We start from the raw sequence: 16,369 nt of genomic DNA on the forward strand, positions 1-16,369 counted from the left end.
TAAGCGCAATTGCTGCCAACTGAATTTTCTTAAACTTTTATGTATTGAAATAATATATATAATCATAAAAAAATACATAAATATAATGTCCAAAGATACCCAGAGATATTAAATTATAATAAATTAAAACATTGCAAATGAAGCGCTGCGTTCGATAATTACTAATCGAGGCCAATAAAAAAGGCCAGATCAGAGCCTAGGTACTAGACCAGGTCCCAATCAGGTCCTTAATACTCAATACTCAATTATTTTTTGTATTCTACGTGTTCTTGGCGGTAGGTTTATAATAATGAGATTTATTTGATCCCTTTCTGGCACAGCTGAATATTTATAGAGAAGCTTTATCTTATGAGTCTAATAATGTGAAATAATTTAAAAATTCTGTAAGAGTAAAATTCAAATAATATATATAAATTGTCTTAACATATATTTAAATATTAATTTAACTTTTTGTTTAATTAATTTAATTATAGATTTTTATCGACATAATTTTAAATAAATTTAATAAAGAACACAATTTTATAGAATTAGATTCATAAAGTATAAATTCTTGTTAATAATTAAAAAAAACTCTTCATACTCGGCGAGTTTTATTAAGAAAGTGGCCCAATACATAAATACAAAAATATATATGTAGTAATTTTTCGTCGTAAAATAATCGTAAGTGAGTTGAGAGAATGAGTTACGAGTTCAAAATCACTCACTACTTATTTTCTAGATACTAAAAGTGCACACGTTTTTTATAGAACCGAAGGCATAAAATAACAGACTGAGAATGTTTGGAGCTTACTTATTCTACCACGCTAGTCCATACGTAGATATATCCACCAAGAATAGTGGTAGAGTTTCATGAATACACACGAAATACTAATAACATAAATAACAAACGATATGGTGGAAGTTTTTCTAAATTACTTCTAAGCTTGATAATGTTTTCGATCACTACTCACTAGTATCGGTCTAGCACGCCATTTTGAACTATAAGTACCACTATACAGTGATAAGACACAATAAATTACTGTCTAAGTTACGTTTGAATCGAAAGAGTCTGCCGAACGTAGATCAAATTCTCCCGTACCTAAGAACTTAAAGCGTATTATAATTGAAATGTAGATGTTCAATAAAATTCTATCGATATAATCATTAAATGTTGGAAAAGCATACTCACTACAATATATCACATAAACCTAAAGTTTAACCATAAAAATGTATATCCAGAGGTATCATAATAATTTTAAAAATATTTCACACAGGTACGTTGTTGTAATTATATTCTTTTTTTCTTTTCAGAAGCAGTGCAGGTGCACTAAATGGAATGACGTCAGAAATTGTTTCACCTAATGGTATATAAGTATAACATGAAGATTATAAGGCTTAAATATGTATTTTCGACACTAGAATTATATTATTAAAATGTAGGTAATAGAGTCGGTGTATAATTAAATAAATAAAATATTTATCACTCAACAAAAATTGTTTCATTAAACTATAATTATATTATTATAAACTTTCGAATATGGGATGATATTCGATACTGACTTAAATAATATTATAAAGGCATTAAAATAGCCTATCATCGAAAGTGACTTTTTAACATTTCACGAGTGAGTTCTTACCGAATAGCCCTGCATACTCAAAATCAGATTACAGCTAATATAGGTTGAGCTAGAGCATTCAAACATACAGACAACTTACATACAAAGCTTATTTAAAATACACAATGCGATTAAACCGCCGGCGTCAACACCAGCAACAAATCTAACGTTTTGTCTGATTAATCGACTATCGCAGATGTCTCGCCAAAAATAAAGGAGTGCGGGGTCGGAACCATAATCGAGACTAAACCGAGGGCATTCCCCCGCCTCACTAATGGATAGTATTTATATCGTATTGTTGTGATGATCATTTAAATCTGTTTCTATAATGAATCGGCTTTTTATTTGACAATTTTGATATGAATTCAAATATCGATCTCAATAAGTTTGAATTATCGTCTTAAATTAAATCTTACAAGAATAACTATGAAACAAATTAATGACGTAATATTTTTTGTAAACCGTATAAATAGGAGAGAACTCAATGTAATATATACAGATATACCTACAGGTGAAAATGCAACTATATCATGATGAATGCATTTCCTTATTGAATTGGAATTCCGATATTTATATTTTCTATGTATTTCATGATTATATTACATTAATAGGGAGAGATACGCTTCTTATAATTTCGATGAGTGTAACAAATTATTTTAAACGTATTATCTATAATATTTTTACAATCGTACTTATCTAATATACATACGAATACGTAATTTTTAAATATAAAATATGAAAAACGAAATAAAAATACCAAACATAATAATTTATACTATGTCTAACTAAGTTTATACTAAAACGTTACAAAATAACTTTTTAAAACACGCATATTATCCGATGACAATTGATAACTGAAGTGTTCACTTACGTCAGAACTTATGTAGAGTATGGTAATGGTAATTACTGAGCCGTGTAATAGTCACACTAAACCTAATCTGAACTTGAAACACATAAATATTTATAGGGAGACATAAATTGGAGGTAATGGACCAATCAACCCTTTATCGGTATATAATATGACTATATAATTATGATCATATTACGAGAATTCTAATTACAAGCGTACTGCGATGGCTAATACTAACAATGATGGGTTCGAACGGTACACATTACGTTAAATATTATTATTTTCAATTTTTTTTTCAATATTCTTATTTTAGTCCGTCACATACTTATTCCTAAAAAAAGTTAAAGCGTTTATCTCTGTTGTATTCGCAAATAAGGCTTAGGTTAGCTTAATGGTTCGTTTCTGCTGAATAGCTGGCAATTTTTATGCTTGTAACATTTTCAACACTTGAATCAGTCATTAACATTTTGATGTTGTTCTAATTTGTTATAATACGATACAAGTTGCAACTTACGTAAATCACAGAACTTTTATCACCAACATAAAAGATTTAATAAATATATAAAACATAAAAAATCCTAAGTCAAACATCCAACAAATGCAGGTTAGAAGGCTGTGTTTTGTCCACATGTATATTAAAATATAAAACATATATTCAAATAATCGGGAGTCACAAACAAAATCGAGAAAGTATTATATTGATGGCAGTATTGTTTTTCCGATTACTTGAAAAAATAGCCAGCCAAAAGTCAAAGAAAATACAGGGGACCACGGAAGAACCTCAATATAATACTTAGGTACATCTTAACTCATTAAAATCAGCTTAGACGTAGCAATCGAGCAATATAGCAATAAAAAAATCACACACCACATGTAGGTAAACAAACGAATATAAATCCTGCTTTTTTATAGTAGATTAAAAATACGTGGGTGTGTGATCTATTACGTGTCTATTACACTCATAAGATCTCTATCGTGGACTTCGTAAGAGCGGACTAAGGAATTTTTGTATGCATCGTAAGTATTGTGGTGTGGAATCAGCATACCGGTAAAAGCTTAAGGTGGTATCAGACTAGCAGCTGACCGTAAATATCTGAGATAAATTATTACCACCACTGGCACCAAACACATAAAACATTTTTTATTTAGGTTTTGATAAAATTAATGCAAATCCATAGAATGATCTAGAACATTATTTCATTCAAGCGCATCTTTACCTCACTCCACGCCGAGCAGAGATGTCAAAAATGGTGTAAAATAGCTGAAGTATTTTAGTAAATTGTATCACTCGTTTGTTTAAAATAATATTATTCTTGCTAAAGGAGCGCAATATGAACGAAATATCAATATATAAAGCCTTTAGTTAAAATATTTGGTTAAATATATATAAGTAGGTATTTAAAAGAATTAAAATAGCATCTTAACAACGAAATTAACAATTTGTATGATTGATTGGAATTTAGTAACTCAAGACCAGCGTCCTTATAAGCAAGCCACTAGACAGACGAGATAGATATAGATATAGTAGACAAGTACATACGTACCTATTCAATATACAATTCTCCGTACACTTCTGTCGTGTATTTAGCCCAAGTGTTCGTTAATATGAGTATCTATAAGCATAGAGGATGCTGCGAAGATTATGGGCGATTAGCGCTTAAGCATAATCCGCTGTCAGCCGTCACCGGGTGAACTTGACCGCGTGACATGCAAACAAACACATGTTAATATTTATTATAGACGAGCTCTAAACGTGACTTCGTTTATTTGAAGATAACTTCTAATAAGTATATATTGTGATTCGATTCTTACAGCTTGTAACATTTAATAAAGTTGAATACAAATTACACACAAAACCCTACTTTGTTTTTAATTATTCCGGCTACTCTTTACTTTAACCTAAATTACCTTCATTAAGATATGTAAGTTTTCCTTTTTGAAGCGTATTTTTTTCTTTTAATTTTTGTGTTTCTTGTGATAAAATTAATAAAAATAATTAATATTTTTTAATGAGATTTTAAAGAGAAATATAATGTTTATTTATAAAAAAATAAACTAATATTATTTTAAATATTTTGGTCTGTTATGAAAGTCTTTAATATGTACCTAATGTAAATCTATAGGTACTAAAAAAGATTAAATCTCCGACATGTACCTACTGGAGGTATAAAAATAGTTTTACATAATATTTCTCACACTGAAAAATCTTTCATATTCTGAAACTGCTTTTAATAGTTTCAATATTATAAATAATAAATTACAGAAAAAAAGACATGTAATGCACAATTATACCAATCTTTTGTTTTACAATACAAAATTAATAATATCTACTTAATAAAATAATAACAATTTTGAAACACTGAGGTCAAATCTATTTAAATTAAATTTTCTTGTTTAGAGACTGCGACTAAGTTCGTTCGATTTTGGTACATATTACTATTTAGAGTATGATGTCGTCATGACCGTTTTTGATCAGGTTGGCTTATACAATTTACAATTATACAAGGGAGACCAGCCAACTATCCAGGACATATTATAGTGTTCAAACACAGGTACACTTTCTATTGCGTCACTCGCCTAATACAATAACCGACACGACTGGAAAGAGTCAGGCACAGAACCAACGAATTTACGTGCTTTCCGAGACACGAGAGTGTACAAACTTAAAAGTTTCAAATTTCGGCCTGTTACTAATAAGACAGTCAAACAAAGTCAACAGAGTACTAAATATGACAAGATGAAGAATGAATTAATTTAAATTTATATACTATGCATAATTATAAGAACTCACTACTTTCTATTTAAGTAGATACTTAAAATATTAATGAGAAGTAAATCGTTCATCCACCATTCACAAGAGTTTCGTATAAGCAACCCGTTTATATAAACGTATAAATTTAAAAGTATTTTCCATTGTATTTTCTATGCTTCTGTTGTGTCGAACAGTTCAATACTAAAACATTCGAATGTAAAACGTATCATATTTACTAAATCAAAGTAACGTAATAGAATAAACTAAAACTCCTTCTCCTCAACAGGAAAGGAGGCAATGCCCAGCAATGTGCATATTAAAAAACTAATAAAATCGGTAAATAGCCGAACAGTAAATTTATTCCCCTTGGTAACTTTCGTATTTCCCGAAAAACAGATAGTGGCGGCAATAAAAGGATTAAGAGTTGTTTATATTACAGCATTACATACGCAAAGCATCCTTATCATACAGCCATAAATAAAAGTAAATCTAGACTCTTATCAATGCCACTGAATTTTTCGATTAGATATCAATCACTTATTCCTCTCATACCCAAAAAATTTATATACTATACATCTACATAACACGTTTAAAAATATATAAAATAAACCGACCTTGTAAAATAAAAATAAAATAATAGACAAAAGACGGTGAAACTTTACTAATTTATTAGATTTATAAATATTTTTTATCTTAGTCATAATTTTCTCGCTGGAAAATATTTCAAAACAATGACATAATTAATGCAGATAAGTTGTATCGGCCCGCAACGTGAATAATTTCTTCTTTATGAATATTCATAACTGCTCAATACTCATTTAATTTTCTAATATAGAGAATAATTAGAAGATGTTTTGTGAAAATTGTAGGTACTCAATAATATGTACTTAAGCCTACAATCATGGTGGCCAACATTACGGCATAATTTTTTGAAAAAAAAAATGTTACTACTATTGCTGTACTAGTTTGGTAAATAAATAATTGTAAATGATTCTATATGACATAGAAATATTTTTATATAGTTATCAAATTCAAATTAATTATTTTATATTACTTATTTTATAATAATCTTTACATTTCAATTTATAATAGGTACCTGCTACGTAACCTTACAATCGATGCAATAATTTATTGCTCAGATTAGTCGTGTTATCGTAATAATTCCTTATAAGAGTAGGTACCCACAAAAAAATATAAGTAAAATAGTGGTCCAAATATATTACCCGTGAAATATATAAACGAATGGTTACCATAAAGGTAGGTAGATGGTACACAAAGATCCCAGTTATTAATCATTTCATTGCTTTAATGAAGTGAAATTATGCAGATTCAAAACGCGATCACAATGGCCACGATCTCTCCACGATCCCCAGATAAAGGCGCTAATTCTCCTACGAACCTCCTTTCACCGACCTCTTTCATTTATAAACATTTTAAACAATAGAGAATAAATATAGGGCAATAAGTTCGCTTACAATTTATTAAATATATAAAGCATTGTTATAACTTTCTGTGTTCTTATAATTCGTTAAATGCCGCTGTCTTTCAACATCTTATTATTTATTATTATGTAATTAAGGTATATAATCATAAATCAAAGACCATCTTTGAAGTATAAATAAATCACAATCGTTTTTTTTATAGAAATTATAACAATAATAAAATAAAAAGCGAAAACCTTCTTTCATGTTAAATAACTCTGTTATAAGAAGAAATTGAAGAATTAACGCATCTCTAACAGGACTTGCGATAATCTCCTACCGGGGGGTATTTCATAAACTTTACAAATTGTGATCTTATCTTTTAATTTTGCTTCGTCTAAGAGACGTTATTACGATTAATTAATGTTTCGGAACTTTCTCGTTAAATTACAATTCTTATTAAATCATAAATCAATTGACTGTCATTTTAATAATGCGCGGTAGGACTTTGGGTAAGTCTGGGTTGGCTGGGTGGTACCTATCCACCTATCAGTCATTCTACGGTCAAACCGGAATATTTTGTATTGTTGTATTTCGGTCTGAAGGTTTTTGTTTGCAGTGCTGAATCAAATTTAATAACAGTTAAAACGAACAACGAATTAGTATAGCCCATAGCAGTCGGTTCTTTGACCACGTGAGAACATACCATTAGGCGGACTTCTTTTTTTATATATATAAAAAAAAGTTCTATTCAGTTAGTTTATACAGATAATTTAATGATTTTTTTTCGTTTTCTTTATCAAAGATAGGTGTAGCAAAACTTCCATGAATGTCGAGGCGACGAAGTACTCGCTCGTTTGTTAATATTTTTATTGGCATGACTTAAGATAACAATACTTAAATTTAAAACGGATATTGAAAACAGATTAAAAGTTTAACCATATCATATATATTTAAATCTTGTTTTATTTCAACGCATCAATTAATTGATAAAAAATGTTCAATAAAAATTTCGACAGTTCATTGAAAAATTTGAAATTCCTTATATAAAGCTAAATATCACACTATAACATTCTTTCTATTATATACATAATTTACCAACACATACTAAAAAGTTTCATTTACATAAAAAACATTTACGTTAAGGCCTTAATTATACAAATACAAAATTTAAAATAGTTACTGTATTAATCAGGACCGTGTGAAATGGTAGAAAAAAACATCTATTCAGCATTGAATCGGATTTCCGATCCTCTGAATAAAATGAACCAGCTCTCCTGTCAAGTAACTAACTAAGAAGTATAATAATAGTCTGTGTATGCCCTACGATGGGCAGCTATTAAAGAGGTTTGGAGCTTAGTTCTAACCCGCTCATTTGTATAAATGTAAACTTCATTCGATACATTCAAATATCCAATCACGATGTAATTTTCATTCAGCGCGTGAGAGGAGAATTATATACACAAATTAATATGACAACTTCAAAAGGCTTAAGCCTGCAATGATCTTACTAATAGATTTTACTTGTGAATTTTATTTTAATTATCATAGCAAGAAATCAGACGGTAGACCACCAGATAGTAAGTGATGATTAATACATACAGACAATGTCACGTAAGAACAACAAACCATTACGTTCTGAACGCGCAGTAAGATGTATGATTTGATGTCCCCTTGTACTTGTAATTACACATTGTAAGCCCGCAATGCATCGATACAAAGTAATGTCGCTTGGCGATAAAATTACTGAAGAATGGGTGTGGGAAACAAACAAATCGTCTTCAGAACTCGTATTCGACTAAAAGATGAAGACAATAAACTAATAACTACATTGTAATTGAAGCGTTTACAATGCTTCACAAAGATACCCCCTATGAAGTAATTAAATAAACTAGTGATTAAAGCGCATTAATAGTCATGGAACTAAAGTTTAATTACCGTCTAGAATCAATACCCTTCTCAGCTAATGGAATAGTTGGAACTGTAGTCAATCACACGGATCGTAAAGCCCGCAGTTCAGTAGTTACTTCCACTACATATAATTACGATTGAATTTATGGCTCATGTTACCCCCAATAGCTAGCTAAGAATATACGAACTGCGTCTTATAGTAAAATGTTAATTAATTCAAACGAATGTTTAGACAATTTTGATATCATTTTAGTTATAGGTAAAGACTGATATTTTATTACTGGTATATTGTTACTAAATAAATGAAAATCTATCAATAGGATATATGAATTCGATAGCCAGTTACAGAAAAGAATATAGGGTACTTTACAACTACAAAAACCGTTCAATTCAACCTCATGTGTGTTTTTTCTCAAAAACACACTAGGTTGAATCCCCGGTCGAAAAATGGTTTACCTTAAAAATGATTTATCTGTTTAATAATGAAAAAATGTAAAAATAAATACGTAACACGTCTTTTTTTTAATCAACCATTAAAACAAATTAAACAATGTGAGCAATTTATTAATAATAAATATCTCCATCCGCACCCGCCGCTAAATCAATATATACTTTGAACAAAATTAGCGTGTAATATTTCCTGTTAGAATTATAAATGAGACAGTTACTCTCGCCAAAATATTGTCGTGAAATTGGAATTGAACGCGTCCGGTGCGCGGGCGTCGGCACGCGTACGTCACACGACAGCCACGTGGCGGAGCGCCTCCCGCGAGATACTACGCCCTTTCCTAGTATTTATTTTACAACTATCCTCTCATTGTAAGCTCATGTCATCCGACCAGCGCAAATTCAGTTTGGATTTCATCTCGCACCCCAGTTACGTCAACGCTAAGCAAACACCCAGATTGCATTATTATTTAATTGTCTCGAGTGCTTTCTTTTGTGAATTTAAAATGAGCATCCTTGAACTTAAATTAGTATGTACATTCGGAGGCACGTATGCACAATGTATATTCCATTAAATAAAGCAAAAATATATTTGAATATAATTTTATTCGTTCAAATATATTTAAAACGAAACAATGAAACTAAAATAGGAATCTGATGTAGAATTTATACTCATTTAAATAATTAGTAATAATTTAAATTAATTTTAATTTTTATTAACTCAACCTTGAAATCTACTAAACTATTATTATAAATACAAAAGTAACTCTGTCTGTCTGTTTATTTTTGTCTGTCTGTTTATTTCACAACTAAATCACTGAAACGAATTTGATGAAATTTGGTGTGAAGCATTTGGATGAACTCCAAGGAAGGATGAGCTTTTTGTGCTTAACAACTAGTATGTTATACATTTAAACTTATCACACGTAGGTACCATCTTGGTATAAACGACGTACCTAAGGGTACAATACTGGCAGTGTTGGTGACTTACCTTCAAGCTTTTTGATTAAAGTTTATAACTTAATAAAAGAAAAAATTGGTAATAGTTTACCAATAACCTTTTATGAATTAATCAAATAGTTATAGTTATATCAGAAATATTTTTTTTGACTCTGAAAACTGAAAATCGAATCCAATAAAACCCCAAACATTATAAAATAATCACGCTTCCCACAAAGCGGAATCTGAAAACAGCGTCCCAACCTGGAGTAATACAGGCCATACATCAGCCGGTTCCATTCTAATGGTAATTCGGGATATACGATATTGTAGCCACGGTCCCTCGCCATAACAAATGTTTATTTTATACACAACGCCACTAACAATAGTGTGCAAATACCTAAACACCGTAAATGGTGGCGCGATGCGATTTAGATGATAATGCCCGAACAGAAATAATAATGGACGGAGCTCATAATTTCGCTCTGTTTACTCGCTCGCGGTTTTCAATTAATGGATTCTATATATTTTTCTGATATACAACGATGGAATGGTTTCGTCCATTAGCGTTTTTGGCTTTATATACAAATGTGGTTATATTATTAGTAACTACTTATATAGTGAATAATTTAAAAAAAAATGATTATTGTATAGGCTAGTGTAGTAATAATAGACCGTGAGAATTTTATACCTATCTTTAAAAAAAGACTTTTATTTAGATGTGAAGTATTTACTCAAAAAACAAATCAAATCAATTTTTTTCAAATAAACTTCACAAAGAAAGAAATTTTTGAATCGTCGATATTAAAATACTACCTCCTTTTCGAAAAGCAGCTTACATACATACGAATAAAAATAAATGTTACCTACCGTGCAAATTATACCTAGGTCATAAGATATTCTTTATTAAATTATATATATTAATGTTATAAATCTCCATTAGGTATACAAATATAAACACATATTAAACGCGAAACTACAATTTACAATTCGCGTTCATATTTTTCGATTATATAATATTATCTTAAAACTCTCGAAAACGTTGCATTAAAAATAATTTAATAAACTTATAATTATAAAATAAATTAGTTTAGTAATCTAATCGGTAGATAATATCATGATGATAATGATATCTCTGCCATTACAACTACTCTAAAGGCAGAATGGTTAGGTCCATTGTCAAAGTCCGTGGTATACCTATATTATAGTAGGCACACAAGAGTGTGCGAAAACACAAAAGGTTATATGAGAATATTAATAATACCTACTTACTTTTTATGGGCGTATTTATTCCTATAGTATTAGTAAAGGTGTAGTAGGTATAGCTATCTCACAACAAACTAAATGATAAGTTTGTGATATACTTAAGTCGGAAGAAATAATACCAAATCAAGATTGAACCCCGTGACTTTTTCATTGTTAATGCCACTTACCTATACCGATCAATTATATATGTATATTATATAAATTATTTATTATATTCCAAGTTTTTGTGCAATAAAAACTTACTAACTTTCTAATATAGGTAAATAAAATATTAATAAAAAATATTATTATTAGGATGATACAAAGAACATTAAAATTTATTTAATAAATAACTTATTAGACAGGTATACGTATCTAATACCCACAAGATAGGTATAAAGAACGTAATTTTAGATACCTATTCAAAAGCGAGTAGGTACGTTTGAGCGCCTACATGTTTAATTTGATATTTAAAGGCGGCCCCGCACCTGACAGCCCTAACACTCATGCATATTCATGTAGCGTGATTAATCATACCCGAACACCTACAAGATACACCCTTACTGTACGAAATTCGTGAAATATAATGAAGTATTAGGCATGCATGTTAGTGCAATTTGTTACGATAAATTACGTGAAATTGTGTGTTATTTACAGACAATTTTAAACCAATTCGAATTTAGAATGCCATAATGAATAATATAATCTGTATTTCATAATTTGACAGGTACATTTGTTTAAAAAAAAATGTTAGCAACTTTTTTTAATGACTTAGTAGATTTTATTTACGAGTTTTTAAAACTTAAAAAAAACACAATGGAACAGAAATAACCTCAGCGGTTATTTATAATTTTTAATAAATAACGACAAAGCAAAAAATATACAAAAAAAAACGCCCATAGTTACTGTTTTCGGGATTAAACTCGCGCGTGCCCACATTTTTTTTATTCATAAAAATAGTTAGCAACGTCAGCCTTTAATCCATAAATATTTTTTATAACATTAGCCTCAAATATTAGCATACGTTACTCTATTTAAAGTCGTTTAAGTCCTACATCTGTCAGTGGGCGTGACAATAAGATGCATTTGGAATTTATGCTAATAATCGCGTGTTCCTGCTTATTGACGATCAACGAATGTTTTATTATTGTATATTTTTTCAACCCTATTTCGCAAGCAAAAAATGTTAATTTTTTTTATTATTGACAAACTGTTTTTGCACGAAATGAGTATATGATCAAATAAAAGTTTTATTAGTTAAATATTAAGCAATAATGTAGGTACTAAATAGGTATTATGTTTGAATGTTTGTCACGACAATTTTTTCTTATTTTTAAATTATACCAAACAACCTAATTCCTAAGAAGTGCCAAAATTAGATTTTTATTTGCTTTTTCTAGGTTTACGAATAAACTACAAATCCGATTGGCATAAAACTTTAATTTTATTACTTTATAGTTTCAGGGCGGACATAAGCTATAATTAAAGAATCTCTTTATGTTGCATAGTTTTTGAGATACATAGATTAACATCTCTCTAGATTTGTTGACACAACAAGCTAATTTTCTCTCTCGAATAGCAGTAAAAATTATCGCTTAGGGCGCATTCCATGAGAACGCTGCCAAACTATAAGCGATGTATAATTATATTTATGAACTTCGTATGAGATATCTTCAAACTTTATACAGAAAAGTCAACGACATGACATATAGGTATCTATATTTAATAGATAAGTTAAATTAACCATCCAGATATATTTTGAATAACGTATGAGGAATAAAAGGGCTTGGGTCGAGTGGTTAGATGTGTTAACATAGTACGGCCGGGGATATCGTTGGAGTCGATTCTTCACTTATAATATTTTGTTAATATTATTATACCAATATCAATATAATAATGTTGGGAAATAGGTACATTATGTATGTGCAGCAGTAGGTACAATATATAATTATGTATATAACGTGTGCGTCCGTTCGTATGTGGTTTTAATTTTTATCTATGTCAATAAGTCTAGAAATTTATAAGAACAATCCATAAGAGTGCCTCCATCCATAACAGAATATCGTAATGAAATTATATATTGATCTCATTAAACTTAACATAATCACAAAACAAAAGCCAATACCAATCTAACTCTTAAAACGGTTAGTCTATATAAAAGTATTCTCGTAAAAATCAATAAACGATCTGTGAAACATCTTGTCGTTTCTTAATTTATTATATTTTTATTTAAAAAAAAAATCTTAAAAGTCAAATTCTCAATAAAATCCGTTTTAAATAATTCATTATTTGAATATAATATATATATTTTAAATTTATATGAGGTCTTCGTTTTACTAGCACAGAAACACAAAGCAATAGTGACACATGTCATCGCTGCGTCAAGGGTGATCGCGCAGCAATCCGTCATCGAGCGCCGCCGTAGCGCTCCCGCGGGAAACAAGTCGATTCGTTGACCTTACTAATTTGTTACTGTAACTGGAGGAATAATACTGAGAAGTTTTATCTGTTATTTGTTTATTGATTTAATCACCAAGTTATAGATAGTATACTTTGCTAGATTGTTAAATAATATACTTGCACAGATTCCTAAGAGCTTTTCTGTGTTTTGCTACATTTTTAAAACACTCTCTTTTTGTCATATTGTACCTTAACTTTATGCATATAAACAGGACTCAGGAGCATTTATCAATTAAAAAAAACATTTCATTGGTGGTAGGTAATCCATATATTCTACTGCCAAGCAGCAATACTGAGTTATTTTGTGCATTTTTTTAAACCCTTAAATGAGCCAGCATTATTACAGGCAAATGGGACAAAACACCTTAGTTTCCAAGGTTGGTGGTGCATTGTTGTAATGTAAAGAATGATTAATATTTATTACAGCGCCAATGTCTATGGGCGGTGGACACTTACCATTAGTTACCATTTGCCCGTCCGCCAACTCATAACATTAAAAAAACAACAATAATATCTAACTATAAAACACCCTCGTTTGTTATGTGGCTATCTTATAAGGTTGCAGATGCGGAATTTCTGATTACAAATTTCAGATGGGTCATTAAAAAAAATATTAGATATTCCATCGAAAAATCTTCGATGACATTTTAGTTACAAACTTTTTTTTTCAAACCAAATTATTTTCACACATAAGTACCGGAATAATCACAGAAAATTAGCAAGTACCTAACTTACAGCAAATCTAGATCGGGAAGTAAATTTAATTTATATTTACCAGACAATCCTTTAAAACGATTCCAATTGGATTTACCAATCGGCCTATCCGAATGATCGGTAGCCATATTTTCCACTACGTTGAGTCAACAGCCCATCCATTCATCGGTGCAATGAAAATATTGCCCATTTATCTTTTGTTTTTCCTGCTTCAAACCTCTCCATTTAACTCGAGTGTGAACGTGAATTGTGTGCACCGTCAGAATTCATTTATTGAATCGCTGATATGTGAAATCACTATTTTGTTTGACATCGAACGTTCGATTCAATTTAATATCTGGATTTATGTGTATTCTTGATAATTTATGAATAGGTATAGGATACTTGTGAGATATATACCTAGGTAATGGATAAAGGTTGCGACTCACTTACGTGAATACGTTAATCGTCGATTTAAAATCGAGACTAAATCTGTCGCCGAATAAAAAACTGTTTTTAATGGAATTACATTACAGTTCCGTTATGCTATTATAATGTAAAATTTAGATGACTACAACGACTTACTTTTATGATATTTAAAATATGCATAACTTCAAGATGTTATACTCTTTGATTTAATATGATTATACTTATTTTAATATACAATTTAAAACTGTAGGTATGTAAAACTTGATCGTGCTATGGTACATGGCACAGAAGAATGTATACTCACATTTTTCTGTGACATTTAATTCAAAAATTACTATATTAATAAGTGTTAGATTTGGTGTAGGTATGCTTAGTTTATATAGAGGATTGCAAAAAGTTTAAATAAATACATAATATTGTTAGTAATTTACCAATTCATTACAACGTCTTAAAATTATATATCTATAGGAAAATCTCACTGGCTTTCTTCATTGAGTTATATGGAAGTCTATGGCTTTCTCTCTCATCTATGACATTTCTTTGGGTATTTTTTTGTAATAATGACAAGATATTATAATCCAGCTGAACCTTTTTCCCCCTTTCTTTCGGATCTACATTGATTATATTTTTATTAGTAATGAATTACGGTCGAATTTCGATTAATGGGCGTCCACTAGTATTATTTAATATAACGTGATAGAACATCCAACGATTTATATTTAGGTAACATGAGCAGAGCCGAATACAACGATTTTTTATAGCAACGAATTAAAGAAATAAAGTACAATTATTGAAATATCAGAGGTCATTAGTAAAATCGTTCATTAATTTCAGGAATCTATGCGGTAAGGCTATTCTGTAACAACAAACTCAAATTTGATAAGCGGCATTTACTATAATAATTATAACATTTAAAGGATTAACCGGATCAAAATAGCGTATTACCGTAAGTCGGGTTTTAACGTTGCACGTGAGAGATACGACTTAAGTTTTTCGCAAAAACACTGGCATGGATAAATTAAGTATTTTTTCTCTTTCTAAATTAAAAATAACCTGTATAATTGTAACTTTAAATTCTAGGCAATGGTATGCCCTCTAGTATCGAGAATACTACATTTCGTTTAAAAAGACAAGACTTTAACTAGTAAAATTTCTATTCACCGATAGATGGCGCTTTAATTATATAAATAGTAAATCAAAATTGAACACAAATACTCTGTAGTCACAATAATCTTTATTGACTGCTTTGGGCTCTAGGGGCTTATTAGGCCTATAAAATAATATATAGATTCTGATTAAAATCTATTCATCAGACCTGGCTAGTAAAGAGTTATTAGGTTTTACAGTCATGAAATTCGAAAAATGCACACTTGATTGCGCACCGACGTGTGAACTACACAAACGTCAACAATAATCTTCACTTTCCTGACAAGCAATCTCACGAGTCTTGTAGCTTTCCCTCATAAGTTTGACATTTCTATTAATATAAAAATTATTCAGAAAATGAATAACAAGCCCGCAACAATTTTTCTTGACAGCTTAAGATGTTTACTTCTAATAATTATAGTCGCTAATTCGTTTCGACCTCAAACATTTAATCTTTTGTTCTAGAGATGCAGATGGAGTT

The sequence above is a fragment of the Vanessa atalanta genome, chromosome 9 (genome assembly GCF_905147765.1).
Source record: "Vanessa atalanta chromosome 9, ilVanAtal1.2, whole genome shotgun sequence".
Taxonomy (NCBI): domain Eukaryota; kingdom Metazoa; phylum Arthropoda; class Insecta; order Lepidoptera; family Nymphalidae; genus Vanessa; species Vanessa atalanta.